Below are 25,131 nucleotides of genomic sequence, written 5' to 3'. Positions count from 1 at the left end.
TACCAAGCCCCATAAGCCCTTCATCCCAGACCTGAGCACAGCTCCTTTCTACAGAACCTTTCTGAGAAATGGCTTTTCAGAAGCCAAGGAAACCTTGTCCAACCATGGATTAACTTAGGGTCAGCTACATTTCTGCAACCTTAGACTTGAACAGCAACAACGTGCACCAGAGTGCCCACTAACAGACTTTAAGTGCCTTCCTATGAAGGCTGAAAATTACATGGCATAACAAAACACTTGGGTTACAAGAATTGCTGGAGGAGTTGAATTCCAAGGATTTATTGCTTTTAACCCTCCAAGAGTTTAGCATGCATCTAAGCACTGTCTAATAGGATTTGGCAAAAGGGAGAGAGTGTTGCCAGTGCTGCTAGTGCAGGTATTCAGGCATCTGGAGAACACGAGCCAGATGTGTTGCCAAGGACACTGCACCTGTACCCTTCATTTTGCCTTGACCTTTTTCTGGGGACACAGGATAAGCCACATGAGTTTCTCCCATGGAACAGGTGTTGGATACTAATCTCCTCTCCGTGTGAAAAGTGGTTCCTTCCATTGTTCCCATCAGAACTACTGTCAATGGATGAGAAGATAAATAAGTGTGGCACCTTTCTCACCTAAATGTGCAGCAAAGGGAATTTCACAACATCCTGTCCTTTTCTCTAGCAGGGATCAGGCCCTCCATCAGGGCCAGCCAGGCCTTTGAGGCCAGTATATCCCTCAAACTGGCCAGAAGCAAAGAACTGATTTTTTTTTTTTTTTCCTGCATACTTCTTTGATACAAGCTTATTGATTGTATTGCTGGTTTCTGGAGTAACAGATATGAAGTTAATTAAAATCAAGGGTTAGAGCTGATAAAAATTGATATTTTCAATGCAGTTCATCTATCATGCACATTCAAATTAATTTCCCCAACATAATATCTACTTTGGAGAAATGGTAACATCTGAATCATTTAAGAGAATGTTAAGAAGAGCTTAAAGCTGCTAAATGTGTTTTCTGTTTATCCTTTTGAAAATGCTTTCCTTTGATAAATAAATAAAAACTATTTCTAAAATTTTCAGATTTTGGATTTAATAACCAGAAGATCTTTTTGATCAAAAGCAATCTTCATTACAACCTGCTTGCCAAAGTTCATTTTTATTAATTAATTTTCCCAAGGAATGTGTTTTGCACAGCTGCTAGAACATTTGTCCAGGTAAAAGGAGCTCTTTCTTTTCCTCAGATGTTGTTATTCCTGTCAATTCACTCTATTACATGTAATGAATGCCCTCAGAAATTCCTCACGGGGTGGTGTGCACATGCCAAACTTTTGGGTCATTTCAGCTGTTAGCAGGAGCCAAATGCATCCTCACTTTTTACAAGTAGTACCATGAAGAAGATAGCTGCCAAATTCAGGTTATGTTAACAAATTGCCTGCATTTTGATAAAGCTGTCCCAAAGCCACTATTAAAATAGCTGTTGATTCTGAATTTTCCTGGCGATTTCATATCAGTGTATTTAACCACTTGTATTCTCAGTGCCTCATGTTTGGAAAGATGAGCCTTCTTCACAACTCCAACAAAAAAGAGAGGGGGGAAAAGGACTCCCTGACCTGCCCACTGTATGCTGGCTACAGCTTAATCATCTTGTCAGCTCACAGTGTGCCCTGTTTTCTGAAGTGGAACAGGAAAAGGAAACAGAAAATCATGGCTGAGGCAGTACATTACCCTCACATCATGCTTTCACATTTCAGATTCACAGGGAAGGTCCTCTCCAAACGAGCTTGCAATCAATACAATGAATTAAATCACTGTGGTATTTCTGTGACTGCTCAAAATGGCATCAAAGCCACAGGCAGACACTGGCTTGTATCGGACTGAGAAGGAGATGGTAAGTTAGATCTGAATTCAATGTTTCATTGCATTTCCCCAGAAGGGCTTCAGAAATGGGGCAGCCTCAGCTGAACCTCCCAAAGGGTTGCAGGAGCACATGTGCTACTGGGAAAAGGATGCTGCTTTGCCCAGGCCCTTTTCTGTCCCCAGTGGCGCCTCTCAGTTCCCCCTGTACCACTGCTCATCTGACACTTTGTGAACCAGGAGGGTGAACTGGCAGCAAAAGGCATACAGGCAGCCACTTCCACCTGGCTTTGGCACAGAGGTCCTGCTTCAGAAGGATTCCCAGGGAAGTCTAGCACAGGAAGGCTGTGAAGAAGAGAAAGTGCTAATCCAGCCTGTGTGTGTGTGTGTCTAACCACTGCTTGCTCTAGCTCTAGCTACCAGTCACAGTGCAGCATCTACCAGTCCTCCTAACAAGTTAGCTATGACAGAGCAGTTGCTCTGGCTTCCCCTGAAATGCTTTTACCTGTTTTTTTCCCCAGATAGGATTTCCCAGATGTGCCACACAACTGTTCTGAACAAGGGAGGCACACACATGCACAGTGTAAGCTGTGATTTACCCTGCAGAAACTCCAGAGGGAATGCAGGTAGCCAGAATGTAATTACTTAAACTGGAATTTAGCCAGGACAATGGGGTTAAATTCTCTATTTGTTTGGAATAATTTAATTTCTAAATATATTGTTCCACCAGTTGCTGTAGAAATAACATTTTTGTATTAGCCAGCAGGTTAAATAGTGCTTTTATTGCAGCACTTACTGGCTTCCATGCAGTCACTTTTCATTGGAATTCCAGGCCATTTGCATGATCCCCGTCAGCCTTGGAGCTGCATCTGCTAAGGATAGGCACAAAAAGGATAGGACTGACTGTCAAATTCTGAGTATAAGGGAACCTCCCACACCAGCCTGCCCACACATGGTTTGGTGCAAAATGCCACAAAGACGGTGTAGACTCTACTCAAAGTAGCCTCACATATTCCCAACAAGGTTTTCCATCCTGAACTCATCTTACATTCTCCCCTAGATTGTTTGGAAATTAGAGAGAACAGCCTACACATTGAAGGAAAACAAGCAACCCAAACAACAACAACAAAGCAACCAAACAAAAAAAACCACAAAAACCAAAGCAAACAAACAAAAAAACCACAGGTGGAAACTGGAAAGGGAAAAACAGAAAAGAAAGGGGGGAAAAAACAGAAAAAGAGCAGCAGTTTCTTCTTTCCCCTTCCTTTTGACTCCTAGGCCTATCCCCCATTTGGACAAGTTAAGCCACCACGAACAGAGCACACAGGGGCTAATTGGGAGGCATTGTGGGAGCTGAAGAAACACCACTCAGAGGTGTCTGTGCTGTCAGGACAGCACAGCAAGTGCACAAAAGCCTCCCCCAGCTCTAACATTAAATATGAGTACAGCTGGGTAAGTAAAACCTTATTCAAATTCTCTTATTGCTTTCTTATCCCCCCTCACTGATCTGCTGTCTGGAAGGGCTTTGCTCACTTCCCTGGATATAAGGACCCCAATATCCCTCATTAGTGCTTGTGACTCATTGAATGAAGCCAAGACAATCCTGTGGAAAGGTTTTGATAGAGAAAAAACCTGTCACATCTAGAGATGCATTTTCAGGGTACCTAAAGAAAATACCCAAAATGTTTTTTCTTCGATGCCTCCACCATTACATATTTTAAGGAGGAGACATATTGTCAAAAAAAAAAAAAAAAATCCAAACAATCTGATGGAAATTCAAGACAGTTTAAAAAATTTTGAAGCTCTTTCATATTTCTATTGCCTGCAAGAGCAGGTGTGTAATTACCAGCTATGGAGAGCTCAGAGGGAATCATAGAAAACCATTAAAACTGACTAAAAATAACTCTTTTATACATAAAGATGTCAGAAATGTGAAACTTTAAGTCCTTCAAGGGCTTGAAGGAAATGCTGTCTCACTGGGAAGCTCAATTCCAGACTGGAAAACACATGCCTTTGGTTTTGAGGAATCCCACTGCTTTCCAGCTGAGAGTTTATCTTGAGCTGCAGAAGCAGCAAAAGCCCCAGGGTACAGGGCTGATCCCTATGCAACTCTGGCATAGGTGGGTGATATGCACTGCAAGCAGCTCCTCTTATGCTGAAGGAAAGCCACAATGGGACCAAAAATCTGTCAGAAGAGGAGGGTACTGGAATAATGGGCTTAGTGCAATGGAAGAAGGCTCAAAAATCAGAAGTGGGCAGGAAAAATAAGCAGCATCCAAAGAATTGTTTCTTCAGAACCTCTACCACAAAGATCTTGAGATTTACAGAAACATAACCAGAGGACAATTCTTGAGAATCATCCCTTTGCATCATACTGTAAAATACTTTTTATAAATTTCAATTTTCCCTTAAACTGAGGTAATTTTGGGGAAATGGACCTGTAGAAAAATCTCACTTCTCTAAAAATCACAAACTTCTAACTTATATTCTAAATTTACCTGTGGTGGTAACACACAGATATATTTCTTTACAAATATGAGCAAGAGTGAACTCCTCTCCTTTGAAAAGCTCTTCCCAAATGTCTCATACAGACACTGTGCATACAGGACAGCCATTCTGTCACCTGTCCCTAATAAGTGGTGCAATCTCTGATTGCTTTGCCTACGTAACACTTCTCTTCTTGTACTTTCCTCTTCAAACTACAGATAAAATTCAATAAATAGATTAGAAAGTCACCTTCTCATATCTTCAGCACTGGAACTGAAGCTTGAATTGCAAACAAACAATAGGTCCCATAGCAGCAGCATTAAAAAACAAACAAACAAAAAAAACCACAACAAACCAACAAACCTTTAGCAACTTTATTTTCCCACCCAGACTGAACCAGATACAATTGTGGTGTCACAGTTTAGGAGCTGGCCACAGTAACCTGCTATCTGAGATGCTTCCCTTTTATGCTAATACCAGAAAGAAAGAAGATGAGAATGGCTTGGGCAACAGGTGTCTATATTCCTTTGATGACAGCATCTTTTGTTCCTTGTTCCAACAATGTTTCTTTTTCAGTCTTTTTTCAATGGCAGGTCTAACGGCATTCTCAAACAGAATTTTCACCCAAAAAACATTTAAACACTTCTTGCTAACCTTTCAGCTGTCAGTATGTGGGGCATCATCACTTCAAACTTTATAGTTTGTTTGCTACAGGAAAGCTCAGGTTGATATTTTATATCAAGTACTTTCGTTATTTTATAGACATTTTCTATCACAAGTAAAAACTCTTTATTACATGAAGTGAATTCAAAATGTTCAATGGCATTAAATTTCAGGTCAATATAGATTTGAAAAATTGAAGTACAATATGATCTGAAGAGAATACTTTCTGAGGGAGGATTGTGTGACATTTTAGAAAGCAGAGCTATTTTCTAAAGCTCAGATTGAAAACAAACAAACAAAAAACACACTCTAAGCTACAGGGGGAAAAAAAAGCTAAGATATAATGACACATTTTACAAGATAAAGCTTTCTTTCAGCAAAGCCTGTCTAATGAAACATCATTGAGCAGGCTGGAGTTGATAGCAGTCTTATTACATCAGGGATAAATCCCTACAACCATGAAAACCTCTTGCCTTACTAACAGCTCTAGAGCACCATTTCCAGAGAAAGGGAAATGCCTTCTCATGTGAGAGACATTCCTCATGCCCCTGAATCTCTAACTTGATTGATATCAGCATTATTGTACTTTGTCTCTATCATAATCCTCTAATGACAGTTTGGCACTGCCTGGTAAAGAATTTTTTCCTATATGTCTTTCATGAGCCCAAGGTGATTAACCTATGCTGCTGTTACAAATATTTCTCACCTCAAAAATTACAAAACAGCTGCTGAATCCAACGTTACTTAAGTAACTACATAGTATTGTTGGGCAAATGAGTGTTGCCAACACATGGAATGATGATCCAGAAGCATGTTCTGCCCATCTCACCATTAATATGTTCCCTAGACTGTGCTTGGTGAATGAATATGCTTGGTGAGTTCAGCTAGGAAAAGTCTAACAAGAGGAAGGAAGCACAAACCCAAAGCTTTATCATCCTGAATTTCTGTGTATTTGCAGGCTAGTTCTGTGGCTAAGCTACATATGGTTTGTATTCAATTTCCTCAGGGATTCAAGCAGTAATTAAAATAAATTATAATTAATGACTGACCAAGCTCAGACATCTTCATGCACCTTAACAAAAACTGAAAATAGCTGGTAATGTTGAAACAAACAAGGCAATATGCTTTTTCTTCAAGACCAGGAGCCAGAAACATAAAATAATAAAATAAAATTTAGAAACCTCACTCTTAAAACCTATTGATATGAGGTACTTTGAGGTCTTCTAGAGATAAAATCATGTAAGGTTTCTAAGAAGTTACTTTTCCTGAGTTGCTTGTCCTTGGTGTCCTCTGCCCACAGTCCTTATTAAAGAGGTGGGATATTTCTCCTTCAGCAGCAGAGCAGCTTTTGGTGGGTCTCTGCAGGTGAGTATTTGAGAGTGCACAGCATTTACAGCTCTGGAGTGGGGTGAGGTTATCCCTCTGGATTTAACATTAATTTAACTTTTGCCAGCTCCTCATCAGCCCTGGGGAGAGCCTGTTTTCCCCACAGCTCCCAAGACCACCAGGCTTTCCAACCACAGCTATCTCGCCCCAGTGAGCTTCCCACCTTCCCCAGGTGTGCCAGGAGCACAGAACCACACGTGGCCAGCACTCCCTGTGACAGAAAATGGCATGGTGGGAGGTCTGGGTGGTTGGTCCTGTAAATCCTGTTCATTTCATGGAACCAGAGCTGCATTTCCTTATGGACTTTTCTCAATTTGTTCATAGTAAGACCCTTAAGCTTTAGATTAAGCACTTAAGCCTATAATAAAAGGGACACAAAGAAAACAGTAAACTGTTAATTTAGATAATAGTGAGAAAGAAAACCCTGCAGATTGCATGCAATTCTAATTCCTCCCCCTCATGTCCAAAGCAAAACCTCTGTAGGTTTCTGCATTCAAGAGTCCTCAATGAAATGCAAACACAACGTACCATGGACCCCTTGCTGTAGCATATAAATCCTGAAAAGTGATGAAAAACAGTATGTGAGGAGGACAGGCTTATTTTTAATTCTTCACCATGCGAAAACCTAACAGGATATCCCAGAGCTTTCAACACTAATGACTTTTGTGACATAATTGCAGACCACAAAGCAGCGACATCAAACAAAGCCAGAAGTCCATTTGCCACCAGATTTCCAAAAAGAATTTCATGTTACCCATGCAAAACCATGGGGGCAATGTGGCAAGCTGGCTAACTAGGATCAAAAGATTTTCAGCAACAGGAACATGCCAGGACATTTGCCTCTGCCCTGACAGAAGACAAGCATCAAAAAAATTCCATTGGAGCCAGGCTGTGGCAGCACTAGCAGTGGGACACTGAAGTGTCATCTGTGGTTTCTTTGTGCCTGTTTCTATCATTTTCTGAAGAACTATCAAAACAACGTGTCCCTGCTGTTACATCCACCATACCAAAGTCCCTGCATCTGGAAAGAGCCAGTCAGCAGCACTTCAAAGCCTGCCCACCCTTTAGGTCACTAACCCAAACCTGCTCTCTGGACACAGCTGGTGTCTTGCTGCAGTTGCTGGGAAACAATATACTCACTTTGATGCAGGTCATGGGATATGCACTGCCAGGGCTGTGACACCAAACATGGTTCTGCTCTGGGGATGGATCTGTTTCCTTTTGGGAACAGCCCCCTGGGCCATTCTGTATGGAAGTTTTGGCTGTGATGAAGTTCCTCAAGGCTGATGAAGATATGAGTGTGCATGACTCGTTTGTACAGGTATAGATATACCTGCAGGTACACTCTAACATCCATCCAAGTATTTACTGCACACCACCTGCCAGGAAAACAAAGTCCCTTCCACAGCTCACCCAGCAGCACCCCTGCTGCCACATTTACCCCATTCCCATTGGACTTGCATCACCACTGGACTTGCAGCACATGGCAATATCACATTTAATAAACCAGACCCTCCCATGGTGTAAAGCAGGGTAGAACAGAGAATCACTGCTGCCTCACAGTGTCAAGTTTCCCCGATTCTCATTCTTTGTTTAGGTATGGCCTTGCATTTTTAAATTCTATTGTAATTTGACAGTTGCATTAAATCCTTTTGCTCTCAGAGAGAAGCAAAATGCACACAATTTGCTTTTGCTGTAGCACTGATTATTTGGCATAGGTATAGCATGGCCTTGTGTCTCTACATTAAGAAGTATTAATCTCCTCTCGCTGTCATCTTATGGAAGTCTTTCCCATGTTCCTGTTAATTTTTAGCTCTCCAGACACCTCTGTTTCAGCTGTATGTGTCAGATAAGGAAAGAAAAAGACACGGTGATAATCTCTGTTTATATACTGTACAGAGAAGCTGGATCCAGCAGAAGGAAAAAAAGCACAGAGGGAGGAACTACTGAAACATCACCTACTTAACGCAGTGCCACACACAGCCAGTGAAGGCTTATAAAATAATGAGATTTGTAGCAACGACTCCAACTGGGTATTATACACTAAAGAGAGAGATGTTACAACATCCTGTCCAAGAAAGAGATTTAGTGGGTATTTCAGAAAGGCTTCTGAAGCATTCAGCATGAGATGCAGCTATATTAACAAAGGAGGCAAATAGGATGCTAGAACACCTTGCTAAAGGCACGCAATGTACATCAAAAGGCTGATGGTTAAATTACTAAACAAAGCACTCCACATGGGCCAAAAGCAGGGTTTTTATCCCCATACTTGCACTGAGTTGTAGATAGCAAGTAATTATCTTCAAGTTACTACCTCTTTTCCTTCCTATTATGCTATTCTTTTTCTTCCCCAGAATGACACCCCTCCAGTGAACACACCATTCATAGCAAAGCCTGGCTGCATTTATAGTCACTTCCAGCCAGCAATGTTGGACAACACTGGGTTTATTCCTAAGCTGTTCACTGGATGAAACTACAACATGAATGAAGCAGAGGCCTTTTTCTTCTCCCTTTTGAATTTCTCAATTAAGCAGGTCACTGATGCACCTTAAGTTAATGAGCACAAACATTTCCAGATAAGGATGTAGCTGAGTCTCTTCTTCTGTACTCCTGCAAGAAGCCATGGCTTGCTTCTCTCCAAAAATACCTTGGAAACCAGCACAGTTTGTTCCTCTGCTGAGAAAGAAATATGTATTCCTTTGCTCAAAAGAGCAGTAAATAAAATAAAGGGGTGGATGAAAACAAACACCTCAAATTGAACTGAATATAAAGCAAAGGGAGACGGTGAAGATCACTTTTAAATGCTGCCAGCATTGGAGAAAATTAAGTCCATTTGAAGGGAGAATTTTCCTCTCAGTTATGGTGTTCTAGATCAAAAGCCACTGTGACAGATTGCTGTGTATGGGACAGATGTAACTGGAAACAACGTGCAGCCTAAGTATTTCCAACTCTGAAGGTTAACAGGCAAAAAAAAAAATGGCCTAAAACAATAATCAGGAGCTATTTCTAAAAGAAATAATCTTATTTAAAACAAAAACGTCTGAATTCCTTCTTACCTTCTCATTTCTGAGACTTTAGGAACTACATTCATATTTTCATAGCTTTCTCTACCGGTGTGGAAAAGAAAACATACGCACACATGAGCACATATATTCATATATTCAGAAAAATAATTTTGTAATCACCTGACTCCAGGAGCTGAAAACACAAGAGAAACACCAGTGCTAAAGGACTTAAAAGCACAAGTTTCCATTACAGCAGTTATCTTTTTTCTAATAGATTTTGCTGAATATTCTCGCCTTAGATAAGTATATGAATTTTGCAATCCTTCTTCAATGCTCATGTTTCTGGTTTTCAGTACAGGACAAAGCAAAAATTATCAGTGTGTGTCTTAAGCAGATCTGCTTTTAGTTTGTTACACTTACTCTCTACCTCAGTAACCATACTTGTGTATTACACAATGAGAATAAAAGAAAATCCTGGCATGCAGAAAAGAAGGAAAAATATTTTAAAAGTGTAGGCCAAATTCTACTGTGAAATATGCACATTGGGCTCATATGACATTAAAGGACACTTGTTTTCCTATTTATCATGGGAAGACTTTATTAAACTACCTGGAATATTAAAAACTGTGTGATAAATATTTTTCTAGGTAAGAAAAAAAAAAGGAGCTAGAACAAATAGCTGCCTCTTGAGGGCTTAAAAAATGCTTTTTGCACCTTTTCTTGACATCTCCCAAGGAAGCATTTTCCCCACTCTGTTCCTTACACATTTCTACACCTGCCTATATAGCTCACCTTTCTCTTTTGTATCTCTAAAAGCTGATGAGTCATCAGCTGGCAGAACAGCCATTTGGTAGATTTATGAAGCATGCTCAAAAATTTTGTGACAACTAAAAAAAAGAAAAGGAAAAATATTAAATAGATATTTTCACTGTAGCTTAACAGTGCCTTGAAGGATCCCTTGAGAGTAAGACCAGATAGAGGTCTACAACTAAGATAGGAAAAAGCCCTGTTGTTGATATTGGGGAGAATGCTCAAAGCTTTGCAAAACAGCAAAATATTGGGATACATTTTAATTCCAGAAGAAGAATATCTGTATTGTTACAGAGAAAAGACAAGATTATTTATAAATGCAGCAATACCCTTCCAAGTGAAAATTGAATAGGTATATTTGGTTTTCTGCAGAGATTCATAAAATTAGATTCAAATAGAAGAAAACAGGCATGTGAGTGCTGTTATTTCCTATGATAAATGAACAGTGAAACAAGCACATTTTTATAAGAAAACGTACACCTCAAGCACACTGATGAACAAACCACTTAGCTATCCTGGGGGAGGGGGTGGGGGAATCCACCAAAAAAACCCTGCCTTTGTTTTATGATTTATCTTCATGGCTCTAAGAGCCAGCAACTGCATCTGTCCTGTAAGGTGAGAATCAAGAGGAGCATTTCTCTTCCCTCTGGGCTCTGCAGTCTCCATTTGATTGCCTTTGCAGAGGCTATGGAGCCTGCTCACGGTGCCTCGGGCACTGGGAAGCAGCTCATGGACTCAAGTGTGCCAGCTGGAATGGGTTTGGAATGCTGCTTTCACCCTCGCTCCTCACCCCTGCTTCTGTCTGAATGGCAGAGCAAGCTCCCAACCCAGCCAGTAGGTAGCAGAGGTGCTGGCAGAGCAGCTGACAGAACCCTAAAAAATGGAGTGGTTCAGGCTTTTCCCCATCTTTGTGCTAAATCGTGCTGACAACAGACTGGTCAGCAAGGCCTAAAGGAAATTCCCACACAAAACTGCTTTCATTAAAGTAAAGCTCCTAAACAGCTGCTTATTGCTGAAGGGAAAAACCTTAAGATAATACTGGAGTTTTATCTAAAAACATTACAAAATAATACTGGGAATTGGAAGTTCAGATTCTAGCAAAACAAACAAAAAACCAAAACAAAACCAAAAACCCAACAAGCAAACAAAATCCCAGAATGCAACAAAATATCTATTTGCATAGAAATGTATATTTAAAAGAAAATTCCCTTTGTCCTTTCATGTGTGCTATTCACCTCTTTGCACCATCTGTGTCTTGTAGAAATGAGACAAATTTTGATGGTAGTTTTCACTAAAGCCTAAAACAGTCCACAAGCTGTAACCAAGAGAAATTTTAGGCTCCTTCTTTGGATTAGTTTTCCCAAGGAGATATGAAAAATTGGTGCACATAACATTGCCAGTGCACAGAAGCAGATTGAGAGATGTTAAGACCAAAAGAAGCACAAAGTCTGACTTGCATAACACAGCCCTGGAGACTTCACCTGTGTCTTTGCCTCAAGCTCTGCTTAAGCTGGAATATTTCCTTTATAAAGATGCTCACTTTTGGTACAAATATTTCAAATGGCAGAATATCTGGAAATACCCAGCTTTGAAATTGCTCTGTGACATGTGTCCTTACAAATAGGAATCTAATTTGTGGAGAAACACATTATTTCCTTCATTGCTATGCTCTCTTTGCAAACTACACTACTTTATGCCTTGTTCTGTCCTTATTAAGTATTTGCTCAGGCTCCTCAGCTAAATTAATTTCCTGTCTTCATCAAAGTGTTTAAAATGAATGTTTTTCTTCACAGATTTTGTTTTCAGACCATCTCAAAATCATTTCAACTTCCCTACTTCCCTCAGATTTCCTAGATGAGATTATTGCTAGGAGAAAAGCATGCCACAAAAACCAACCCAACCCTGTTAAAATTGAACAAGTGGCCTTTGTAGCCTTAAGACACTGAAAAATTCTACTTCTCCCTCAAGACCGAGGTTGCAACCTCATGCTTTTAGTGTGTGTCTCTAACTGCTTGAGGCTTTTAATTAAAGTCTCAAGTCCTAAAATCAAAGGACAACAAAAAAAATCTCATCCTCTAGAAGTACTCTAGCTCTCATGGTAGGCAATAAAACTTGGACACACGACCCATGCACCACAAAAATGCAGCCTCATATGTAAAATTGTTTTGTGATTTTAGACAGCTGAATCACATACTTGAATGCATAGGACTGGAAGCACAGCATTGCTGACTGGAAGGAGGAATCTCCTGCTGGAAATTGCCATCATCTCTAGGAGCAAAGGAGGAGCTTCTAGGTAAACCCTGCAAACTTGGCCTTCAGCAGCCAAGCTCTGAAGCAAAAATTCCTCTTGACCTCACTTTCTAAAGAAGTAGAAATGCTAAAAGGAAAAGCTAGAGCCCCTCTCCATTTTTATGTGAAACACATTTCAAAAGACCAGCTGAAAAACCTCTCCAGTTTCAACAATCTCACTTCCAAAGAGCAAGACTCAAACAAAGAAAACTCTATAGACAGCATGAACTAAAAATTGAATGTCTGGCTTTACCTTCCTGAGGTCACCCCACTGGCTATAGAAGGTGGACACCATTCCCAAAGAGCAAGACCAGCAACGTGTTCCTCAGAAAAGGACTCCAGGCTAGGAGTCACAGGCACATTTGAAAGCAATCAGGTGTTCCTGAGTAGTTTCCCAGCTCAGGACTCTGCAGATTACAAACACCTATCAGCTGCAGCTCAGAGCTGCACTTGTTGAAGCAGTTGAGGCACTGTGCTTGGTAAAAAAAAGGATTTTGGCTGTAAACTTATCAGGTAGACAGATAGCTTTCTACACTGGGTCCATGCACAGCTTGGAACACGCTGCAGCTCCCTAAGTTGCCATCTAATGCCCTGCTATCCCCAGCAAAAGGAGATACAAGAGAACTCAGCGGACATTTTTCATTCAGAAAAATTCAGAAAAATTCTGAAACCATTTGCACAGCAGCAAAGGATTCAAAGCAGCCAAACAAAACTTTCCTCTGTGCCTCTACTTTGCTTACACAAAGCAAATTCTTCTTGCTGGTAGAAGCACAAAGATCTGCAGGGCATGGGGGACTGAGAGACAACTGCTGAACAGCTGGGCAAGTAAGAAATTTCACTGCTTACCAATTTCGGGTAAGCTAGGCATAGCAGCACTATTAGGTTTGTATTATGGATCACTAAAAATACTAATTACAGAGGCCCAGGCTTGAAACAGTTTCTCAGAAGAAGGTGCCTACAGCTAGCATGTGGAACCAGCATGCTTTACAGGGCTACATGTTCCCTCCTAAACAGAAACAAACACTCACAGTTATTATCATTTAGAAAAGACAAAAGCTGCCAAAGCCAGGGAAATGCCATCAGCACTCTAAAAAGAGGCCTTTATTGTTTGCTACTAATTGCGAGGAGAAAAGAATTCACAGACATTTCAAAGCAGCTGCTGTCTTGTCCTTAAAAACTTCTTCCACTTAAAAAGGGACATTTTAATTTTAACAGCTTTCAGAAGCTTTTATGGCTTGCTACCATCCAAGGCCATTCAGATGTGTTATTTCAGTATTGATTATATTGTGAGGTTCAGGGAAAAAAGGTCTGAGAAGCTAAGAGAAAAACCTGGTGAGTCTCTAACTAGAGAAATTACTATTTAAGTCTGAGCAATTTCTGTTAATTTAAGGATTAGTTCTCCCCCACAACACACATTGGTCTTGTTAATTTTACTGGTAAAAATCTATGCAGACTCAATTGCTCAGGAGACTGCAACTTGATCCTTTGAAGCTCCAGGTTCCAGCTGCTGCAAATCATCTACGGAGTGAAGCTGATTTACATTAGCTGAGAATCTGGCCTGCTGTGGCTAAATTCTCCCCATCTGGTTTAATCAGTCCCCCTTATGGAAAGCCCTAAGGATTGTAGTTTCCAGCAGTATTTGTCTCCAAGACCTTTGTAATGTTGATATTGTGCATACAGTCAGGAATATTTTACCCAGTGGTGGGCTGGGCACAGCCTCAGTGAGGGGGGAACTTGCTAAATGAGGTTCAGAGGGTGTCCACCTGTTTTGCAATGTCCTGCAGAATTTTTTATTTCAGAGGTTTCCCTAGTTAAATGCAACACATAACACCTTTCTTTTGAGATGTTTGTCCTGCTTTTATGAGCCAGTAAAAGTGGCAGCTGTTACTGTGTGCACCTGGCTGCTGGGAGCTGCCATCGTTGTATTTGTGGCTTTAGAAGGAAGAAAACAACTAAAGATTCTTCTGTGGAAAGATTTCACTTAACGTACTTTTGTTCTTGTCTTATGGGGAATAATTGGCCTGTTTTTCTGTCTCTAGATCTCCAATTAATATTTGGCCATCAGTTTAAAATCAAGAGAAGCTCTGCTTGGGAAAGTAGTGAATTAAACTAAGGCTTCATTTAAATCAGATGGGAAAAACAGATCCAAAGATACATCATGACTTTGGAGGCTGGGTTCAACTCTGCCACAGATTTTGCCTGGGTACCTAAATAAGCTACTCAAGGTCAGGTCCAAAATGAGATATAGGCAGCTACAGTGAGGAGGAGGCAGAACTGGAATCTGGGAAAAGTTTACACGCAAACAATTCACAATCCTTGTTCCCAAAGTTGGAGAGGTACTGAAATAACAGTCATGGAAGGACCCAACTTCCCAGGTCCAATTTCTGCACCTGGTTACAGGGATTAAGACACATTTGTCACCTCACAGGAGCATCTGAGCCGTCTCTGCCTAGAGGGACAGATGAGGATCTTCACACCTATGTTACAGCTGTTGCATTGTGCCAAAATAATTTTGGAAATTGTCTGTGAGGAGAATGTATCCATGCCACTGTAGCTGGGGAATTCATCAAGATGCACCAAAGTGGGTTCTGGTTCATACCCAGAATGCAAGATATTCCCCAAATATTATCCACAGGTAGCACATTGCAGAGCTAAACTCCCTCCTGCTGCTTGTCTTGCTGTCAAATTATTTCTGGTGTGAGCAAAACTTCAGTGCTGGCAGGAAAGAAAAGGAAATTAAACTTGCCTTAACAGACCACTAAATTGTGCACTAAATGCACTGTGAAGAAGGAGAGGTCTCCTCTTATTTTTGAAAGACCTGAGCGAAGTCTACCAAGCATTGGGAACTCATTGATATGCTCATCTAGAGGAGGGCATGGACAATGACCCTAAGACAAACTCCTGGAAAACCTGGATGAGGTAATCAAGATGTGCAGTCTAACACCTCCTCTTGCTCATAACACTTCAGAGCTGGACAGCTCAGATGATACACAAGAGCAGTCACTTAAAGCAGCTTCTTTCTCAGTAAGTTGACTATTTTGGCTCCCATTTAGAGATGATGAGCCTGCCCTATAAACAGAGGCTCCTCTAAATGGGGACTTGGTGTCTAACAGTGTTCAGCATTCCATATGGGCACCAGATGACTGCAAGGCAGGTTCTGCAGCACTGTGATTCTTTATTAGATTTGGCCTTTAGTGTTTCAGCTCTCCATCTGTGGAATCAGGATAAAAGCACTTCCCTGTTATGTAGCTCATTTTCATACCCAATTGTAATTACTACAGAAAGATATTCAACACTGCACCACTTTCCCAGAACAGTTACCAACATAGTTATGCAGGAACAAAGCACAATATGGATGCTTTTAATCTGATTTTATAAACTTGACACATAACTTTTGGCATAATTCTGTAAGGAATTGGTTGGAGCTTAAATGACACCTCCATTTCACTTCTGGGGAGATAACTACATTCGTGGCTAGGTAGATGTGCAGGCAGCCTTGTAATGCCAGGCACACAGCTCACAGCTTCACTGCTCCTAGTGCCCAAGAGAGACATCTTATTGGAGCTGAGGTGTGATTAACCCCACTGGATGCCAATTAGCTCTTCCAGCCACATGATCTATCAGAGACTCTCAGTGGTTTTGATTTTCTTGAAGCGTTGCAAAGTGCAGTGGCTCAGGAGCTGTTTCCCAGGTGTTCAGGTGTCTTGTAGATAAAACTACAGGTAGTAATCTTATCATCTGTCCCTGAAGATGTCACCCCTGTTCCTCCAGATGAGCTCAGATGCCATGTGACAGATGCAGATCAGACACCTGGAACATTTCCTTCTCTCAGCCCTCTTTCCCAGCAGACTACTCCTGCCTAGCAGGGACAGCTGCATAGGATGCTGGTCCTCATGAGCCACCCATGTTTAACTTGGACCACCTGGCTACAGCCTCTGCAGGAGCTCCAGGGTCAGTAATATGCTCCCAGCCAGATGTTAGGCACCCAGTCAGCTTTAAACATCTTCTAAGCCACAGCAGCAAGGCTGGGTTTAAAAGTCTGGATGTGCTGACATACATTAGCCTGGACAGCAGCTGAGACGCTTGCACTGGGCAGGCACAGTCAACATGCAGCTGTGTGTGATGGATCATGCACTGCAGAGGATAAAGCCCTAATTTTTACTTGACTCAGCAGTTTCAGTTAAATGAAAGAGCCAGGAAAATTGTTTGTGGTACTGCTGTTGTTTTTTACTTCAGACTCTTCTGATTTTGATGACTGAAGTAGACTGTTCCAAGGTGAGGTGTTCTGAGGTGCCTGAGCCACTCAAGTTGATTTTGACAACGGAAGTGGAGTTCCTAGTCTTCAAGGAAATTTGGAGTTTATTGAGGATTTGTGGATATGTGAGCCTTTCTGGTTTTTTGCAGCGTCCCTTGACACATACAAGAGCATGCTGTTAAAAGTAATAATACTTTTTAAAACAATAATTCCGTTTCTGGGTTTCATTATGACTCAGCAGGAATTTGAGGAAGGGGAACCCCTTTCCCTCCCTTTTGACTTGGAGCAGAGTCAGGGTGTGATCATGGTGTGACCCTCTCCCTGTGCACGTCACCTTCATTGACAGTATAATACAACACATTAGACCTGGAACTGCTACAAGCAAGGTTTATGCCCCTTTTTTATCCAGCTACCACAGCTAGGAGGATGAGAATCCTCATGGGCAGAGGGAGCACATAGCAGGAGGCTGTAATGGCTTAAACCACCTCTGTGAGATTCACCATGGCTCCTTCTGTCAGGGAACCCTGTGTGCAGCAAATGAAATTTTCATGAAACGGTGAGCAAGCCTCATTAACATCTCCCCAGGAGAATGATGACGTTGGGTAGTGAGCAGTGCCTCCATTCAGGAGGCTTCTCCCACCAGCCTAAATGCTGCTCATCCCACTGCACTCTTCTGCCCCAGAATGGTTTGTTCCCTGTGAGCACAGGGCAGAGCCCACCTGGCAGCCTGACAAATCCTGAACAACTTGTGGTTGTTAGAGAAACCCCGGTGCTGGCTGAAAATACAGAGGTATTTTTAGTGTCTGTGAGAAGTTATTTGGCTGCTAGGAACTGCATGTGCAAACAGCAAGGCTTTCTCTATCCTATGGGAGCATGAATTAGGTGATACCAGTGACTGAGGTAAAATACTCACTGTTAGTTAAAAAAAAGGAGGTAGGGGCATCACACGTGCAAAATTCTGTCCTTCTGTCTTTTTTCCTTTCCTTGTTCTCACTTCAGAAATGAGAAACAGCTTTCACAGCTGGAAGACAGAGGGTTTTGCACTTTAATAGTCACAGTGAAGGTCAGTAAGTCTGACTTGCTCAGGTAACAGCTGAGTACATTGGATCTCATTTCATTTTATTCCAACTGCAGAAGCAGTGCTGATCAACAGTGTCACATTTCCTTTTCTTCAGCATAAAAAAATGAAGTGATTGTTCCATGAGACAGCATTGGGGCAAGGAAAACAGGAGAGGAGCAGCACATCCAGCAGTGTACTCACTGCACCTGTGCCTGTGCTTTGTCCTTCCTCAGCTCTACCCCTTTCAGTGCTAACAGTGGGGGTTACAGACAATCCCTCTGGGGTTTTGCAGCGTTGCTACAAAGTATTTCAGAGTCCCTTATATACTCAGAAAATGCAGACACCTGCCTCACGAATGCCTTCTGAATAGGAATGCTGGGAGAAGTGTTACTCTTCAGAAGTGTACTGAGGGCATACATGTAAGGAGTCTACTATTCAGTGCTGGACGTATCACTGCCTGAATCTCCAGGGATATAGCATGAGGAATTTTCCCTCCCAGAGGCCAGAGAGGCTTTCTGAATCTTCCTTGTTTAGGATGGCAGAGGCCCTTTATGAGTGAGTCCAAAGGAACAGGGGTGGAGACTTGTCGCTATAGGACACGTGAAAGCACGATGCGAGCCACCTACTATTTGCAAGGTAAAGAAGTAAGTTTATTTTCTGACTCCAACTTTTATACTTTTCTAAAGGTGACATTGGATTGGAGAGTGAATGGGCCACCTCTCCAAAGACAGTGGAGAAACTACTAGTACATCAAGCTTCTCCACCTCCATGAAGGAATGCAAAACAATATATTGTTTATAGAAAATGTGTGGGAAAGTTTTCTAACAGAATGTAAACTCAGAAGGCTTTAGAAAATCTTAAGAATCAGGGCGACATCTTACCTTCTTAATTTAAAAGAAAAGGAGAAATGAATAAGAATTAGCGTTTGTTTATGGAGGAATCATTAGAGTGATTAGTTGCTGTTGTCTTCAACTGAGTTATTACTCAATGATCTATTTATTTGATGCCTTTTAGTTTGGTCACGGTTTCTATGTTGCCCATTGATTGGGTTCTATCTCTGTGATTGCAGATCAGGACGAACACACTTGGAAGGTACCCAGCGTACTTCAGTATCTGTGGACACACAAGCATGCCCGCGCTCTGAAGTGATAAGGTTATAGGGACCTTCCCATTGTTTGGTGACTAAATTCCACATTCAAACTTTTGCTCAAGGCTGATGTGCCTCGTCTGCAGCCTGCAACGAGAGATGATGATTTAAAATGACAGGGTTATTTGAATTCTGCTGCACTGTAAGATGATTGATGGTGTACAACACTTTCTCCAACCGACTGTGCGGGGTCTCACCCTGCATTCCCCATTTTTGTTTTTGAAGAACCCGCTTCAGAGTACCATGAGCGCCTTCTACAATAGCTTGGCCAGTTGGAGAATGGGCGATACCAAACTTGTGTGACACCCCCCACAATTGCAGGAACTGCCACCCTGCTGCGATGTGTAAGCAGGACCATTGTTGGTTTTCACAGCAGAAGGTATGCCCAGAACGGCAAAGGCCTGTCCCCAGTGGGCAATGACATCGCGAGCCTTTTCTCCAGTGTGAGCAGAAGCCCACATCGCAATGGAGAACGTGTCCACTGTGACATGCACATACTTGAGCTGGCCAAACTCGGCAATCTGGGTGACAGAGACTAAAGAAGGAAACTCCTTTAATATTCTCGAGTGGCATTCAGCTGCTTAAAACCTGAGTACCTTGCAATAGTTCTGTGTGGCAGAGGGCTATTGTCCACTTTTAACAGCATGGGAGCAGAATGGAAACAAATGGATGAAGAGCCTTAGAGTAAGCCTGCAATTTAGAAAGGGTCAAAAAACATTTCTGAAATGTGATGCTAATTAATTTTTTATTGGGACCTTTTTTTTTTGTCATTGGATCTCAAATAATTATCTTAAACACTTTCTTTCTTCACTTCCATACTGTAATGCTGCTCCTAAGATAATACTGTAACGTCCCAAATTGCTAGGACATTTTGACCACAGCTAACTGAAAAAGAGGCAAAGAGCTCAAGCAGTATCAATTATTGTCTCGCTCTTGCCCAGGATAAACAAAAAACCCCATGATCTCTGGAGAAGAGATTGCTGGCAAAATCTGGATGGGCCTCCAAGCATATTGCACTAACTTTCCTCTGTACACTCCTTAACATTTCCTGGCATCGATTTCCTGTGTGTTAACAAGACTATTAGAAACATAATAGGGGTGCTGCTAATAACCTCATGCTGGTGTTTGTTCAAAACTCATCAGAAAGAAATAAACGTGCCCCCAAATGCCAATGAAAGCCCACAAAGAGCAGTAGGCACTCCTTCTGCCCTAAAAGGGCTGTCCTGCCATTTGTCTTGCTGCTGCAAGAGGCTGCATGTCAAGTGAAACAAGCAGCTGCAGACAGGCTGTATTTCTAAGAAGCAGCAGATTTAATATGTAGCCTGACCTAGTCCTTCCTGCTTTGCCTGGAAAGAAATGAGGCATCGGTAAGTCAGTGTGCTGAAGGCATTTAGATTGGTACTAGACACTTGTATTCAGGGTGTCCTGCTGCCCAGCAATGGGGAATTTTCAGATATGAGTGTCCTTGAGGTAATTTCATCAATGGAAATTCAGACTTTAAATTCTGCCTTGGGCAACTTGCTTGGCAGTCTTACAGCAAAAGTTCATAAAGGGGGAGAGGAAAAAAAAAGGATTTTTAAATATCCCTCACTTATCTATGAGGAGACTAGAGGGGAAAGGAGAGAGGAGGCTTTTATTTAGCCTGTTTGTAAGGCAGCCTTGTCATAGCTTCAGGCCAGTGCAGGCAGGATGTTCTTGTTAGGGAGCATCCTCTAAGTGAGAGCTTTTGCCTCTCAGTGAGCACTGCAGCAGCTGCTGTCTCAGCTGAAGAGGTCAGCTGGCAGCCTGGCTGATGGGTTTGTTCATCAGGGACAGCAGCAGGACTCAGTGGCCTCTGTGTCACCCCAACCAGCCCTTTTTAGTTATTAGCCACCTGGGAAGGAATTAAACTGTGCTCTGAAAATGAATATTTTTATGTAAAATACCAAATCCTGCAGGCTTCCACTCAACTTCCCTGTATCTGCAAAGAGTAGTGCTGGGAGCATGCACACCAGAGCAGTCGTAACTGTGGAAAAGAGTTTACATCACCACATCACCACTGGGAATTATCCTGTTGTACCATCTCCTTCAGAATCTGATTCTAGTTTTGTTTTCATATTTTTTTTTTTTTTTAGGAGTGGAAACATTGATTATACATTTATGCTGAGTTTTGCCCCTGTTAAAATGCAGACTGCAATTTTGTCACAAAATGCAGTGTTTTGGAATTACTGCACTTTGAAGCCCCAGAGGAGCCCAAGAGGAACACTTCTGAGTACTTTTTTTATTTTAGATTGCTTGCATTTTTCCCCAAGACTAGCCAGAAAATCTAATACATTCCTGATAAAGCAATTTGTTGCTGTTGATTTTTTTCCTGTTAAATGACCTACACCCACTCACAAACACCACTAAATTTCTCAACTTTTGTTGAGATATTCTTAAACAAAATAGTTAAATAGCTTTTTTTTTTCCCCAAAAACATTAATTGAGAATACCAGACTTGAGCTGTCTTTGTTATATCATCCACGACAGGGAATAGAGAAGTTACTCTGTGCAGGTGTTCAGCAGAGACAGGAACTGCTGCTGCGAGTAGTCCCAGAGGCAGTGGCTCCAGACAGAGCAGAAAGGCAGGGAAAACTGTTTCTTCCCTGGCCATTTCACCCCAGTTTCCTTCCCATCCCAGTGAGAACAGCTACAGAGAGAGGGAAGAAATTCTGCAAGAGGCAATGTCCTGCCTCCAGGAAACCACTGATGCTCCCTGTTTACTGGCAAATGATCACTGCTCAGTGTGTTCCAGGGATTTCCCCACAGCTTTGCTGCACTGCTGGGCTTCTGCTCACACTAATCATCATCCAAAGCTCTCACTGCAGCCAACAGCATTTTTCCCAGTGACTGCACAGGGTTTCGGATGTGGCTCATTACAGCCAGTAGTGCTGGCTGCAGCCAAATTCTTGGTCTGTGTTTTGCAGGTGATGGGAATAAACGATCACAGTTATTCTTTCTGATCATAAAATCAATGTAATATCTTCTTCTGATATTCCTTCCTCCCCCTAATAGGAAGCACTTGTTCTGCTCTATTCCTGACCAAGTTTTCTGGGAAATATTAAGCTTCATATTATTTTTTTCTCACTGAAATGTTTTCACTGGGGTGCTTAGACATCAACATATTTATATCCAAAGGATCCTGAAGAGGTTAGCCAGAGGTGATTACGTCTCAAATGATGTTGTACTATAATTGCTCAGGGTATCGGCTTAAATGAAATAATCTGCACAGGAGAGAAGAAACAGTAAAGCTAGGGAAGGAAATTGCTGCTATAATTACTAGAGTATTTCTCTTTGAGGTATTAGAAAGAAATGTTTATAACATAAAAAGCCTGAAGAGGATGACATGAATCAACTGCAGACTGGATGGCAGAGCCTCTGTTACATTAAGAGCTTCCTGAACATTACCTGCACAGAAAGGGAGGGTAGGAAGTTAGCTAGAAAAGAGCCTGGGGTGATTATCTGCCTCAGACTCTTTGTAATTAGTTCCAAAGATAAAAAGATATGAGACAGGTACTCTTGTTTAGGGTCTTTTGCCACTTCACACTTTTCTCACGTTCAAGCTTCAAGTGGCACAAGCAGACACACAGCCAACAAGGAGAAGAAGGAGAAGTTCCATACAAACCTCTGCCTGGCTTTTGTCTTTGATCAGTTTTGTCTCTCTCCCTTCCAGGTTGTCCTGAACAAAAACTGTTCTGAAATTCTCACAGCTAGAGCAGCCTCCCTGTGCTGAGCATAACAATGCCAGGCAAAGTCTTCACGTTTCCTCTACAGCTCCTTCACTGCTTCTAGAAATAAGAAGCTCTTTATTGAAAGCTCTTTGGAGCACTTTAACGTGCAGGTAAATAATTGTGTGAAACTCACCAGGACAACACACATGATTCAAAATAAAAATATAATCACCCAAGGGAACATTTCCTGGTCTAGAGCCTTTCTGAACTCTCTGACCCCTGCAAGTGGCCAAACACTGGGTCATTTTGAGCATCAAGCAGAGCTTTAAGGCATTCATTCACTGGTTCACAGACCCTCTTGATACAAGAGATTGCAGGACTGCATTTTATTCCTGGGATACATCAGTGTAACAGGATCCTGAGCATAGATTGGATACAGAATTTTTTCTAACCAAAGTCTCAGTGCCAGTGATGCTCTCAAAGACATGAAAGACACGAACCTGGCAAGGAAGCTGCAAGGTAGATCCATTTTAAACTTTTCCTTCAGATTTTGTACAATTTCCAATGGGGTGACCAGTGACAGCAAAGAGATTGGAAAGTCCTTAGTTACAGGATTAGTCCCCAGTTTTGCTCAAGTCACTGCACCTTTGAAGCAGCAAATTCTTGAGGAAAAGCATGGCTTATGACACAGAACAACTACAAAAAAGACACTAAAAATGATGAGCAACCCCAGGTGAGCTGCCCCACCTACTTCTCTTCAGAGCAGAGTGAGCAATGATTGCTGCTGGTCAGGGAGGTCAGTCTGGCCTGGTGGATGGTACCAGGACTAGGTGGGCATGGGCGTATCTCATGCAGCAATCAGAGCTCATGAACCAGGGACACTTCCAAGGACACAGGCCTGTGCTGTGCCCTGGGCTGTCCCCCCTGAGGATGAGGAGCAGCAGCACAGACTGGTTATTGCAAAATGCAGAGAAAGAGCCCAGCTTTGTGTGAACGACCCCCATGTGCAGCTGCAGACCCCAGAGAACTTGGAGATCAGCATCTGTGGAAGTGATGCGCCTGGACCACCTCGAGCTGGAGAAGATGGGCACTCACACCAGGTGATGAACAGCAGTACCCCAGTAGCAGGCCCCGGTGTCCTGGTATGTGATTCATGGTTTAAAATTCTATTTAATTATAATAATTTGATTTGGCTGGGGTTGATGAAATCTTGCATTTTATCTCAGCGGAAAGAGCAGGCAGTGGATGGCAGGAAGGGCAGAGAAATTCTCTCAGCCATTCCAGTGCAAAGCCATGTACTTAAGCTCAGTGTGGAAGCACTGCAGACACTGAGGGCAGGTGCTCTCCTGACAAACAGAGCTAGAGCAGATGTAAGAGATTGATTAATTCCTCTGTGCCAGCTCTATTTAATGCACAGATACCATTCTGCTCTCAAGACAGAATCTTACTTTTCTTCCCAAAATCACTTGAAGCAGGAGCTTTCTTTCTAAAGATACACTCTTCAACATATTTGTTTAAAATTATTATCCTGAAATGGAGCACCAAGTATATAAATTTGAAAGTGTTTGCTTTACCAGAACTTGGTTTGTATAAAAATTCCTGAATATGTTTGGAGTAATGGATGTAAACAGAAACCATACCTGAGTGAAACAGACAAGACATAGGGGAAAGAAAAGAAGGAGCCCACTTTACAGAGACTTGGGACTATTAGCATGACTTGCCCAAGGTCATGGAGAAACTGTAGGGGACTGAACTGGGAGCACCGTGGTCCCAACACAAACTCTTAATTACCAAATCCAATTTTCCACTTCTCCTTTCATGTGTTTTTTCTTCATACATTAAAACACTTCACATAAGTTCTCTCTTTTTTTTGTTTTCCCCCGGGAAGAATACGAAAAGCAAAGGCTGCAATCCACCCTTGTTAAACTAGGTTGCACAGCCAAACAAATTTAAAATGATATCTCAGCAAGATTTTGCAACCTGTCTGCAACAAATAAAAGGACTTCCATCCTAAAAACATGTGAGTGCTTGGGAGAACTAGCTGAGAGAATTTAGCAAGGTGGCTAATGAAAGAGATGATCTGCAATATGTATATGCATGAGTTCATGTATTATTTAAACCATTCTGATCAGAATAAGCACAGCACTGAAAGTGTCACCAGCATTCATGCACTGAATAACTTGCCCTCATAAAGGTGTAATAATGTGCTCATCAGTTTTGTTTGTACTCCCAAAGCAGTAACAGTATAAACAGAAAATAACCCTCTATATTACACAGAGCACATAAATATAAATCTAATTATATCTTTCCTTGGCATTATGACCAAGAAATGAGGATGGTCACTGAAGTATAACAGATGAGATCAAGGGTACTCCAAAAGGCCTTTGTAAAAGTCTGCTTCTATGTTCAAATCCAGCCTGGGATTTTGGGAGATTAAAACATATATAAAGTTGGTTAGCCTGCCTCAGTAGCCTGGTGGGTAGGTCCTTTATCTGCTAGGTAACAGGC

The 25,131-nt window shown here is 41.8% G+C and overlaps 1 long non-coding RNA gene across 1 annotated transcript in view; it reads right to left on the bottom strand.

The window, feature by feature from the left end:
- Positions 1-22,976, bottom strand: part of LOC146768018 (uncharacterized) — a 59,500-nt gene extending 36,524 nt beyond the window's left edge. Inside the window, exon 1 of the long non-coding RNA XR_014953958.1 lies at positions 12,726-22,976. This is a non-coding gene — a long non-coding RNA (uncharacterized LOC146768018). The remainder of the gene's footprint in view (positions 1-12,725) is intronic.
- Between the last annotated feature and the right edge of the window lie 2,155 nt (positions 22,977-25,131).

Source organism: Lonchura striata, chromosome 3 (genome assembly GCF_050655825.1).
Source record: "Lonchura striata isolate lonStrDom1 chromosome 3, ASM5065582v1, whole genome shotgun sequence".
In the NCBI taxonomy this organism is placed as follows: Eukaryota; Metazoa; Chordata; class Aves; order Passeriformes; family Estrildidae; genus Lonchura; species Lonchura striata.
This window is presented reverse-complemented; position numbering and strand designations above follow the sequence as displayed.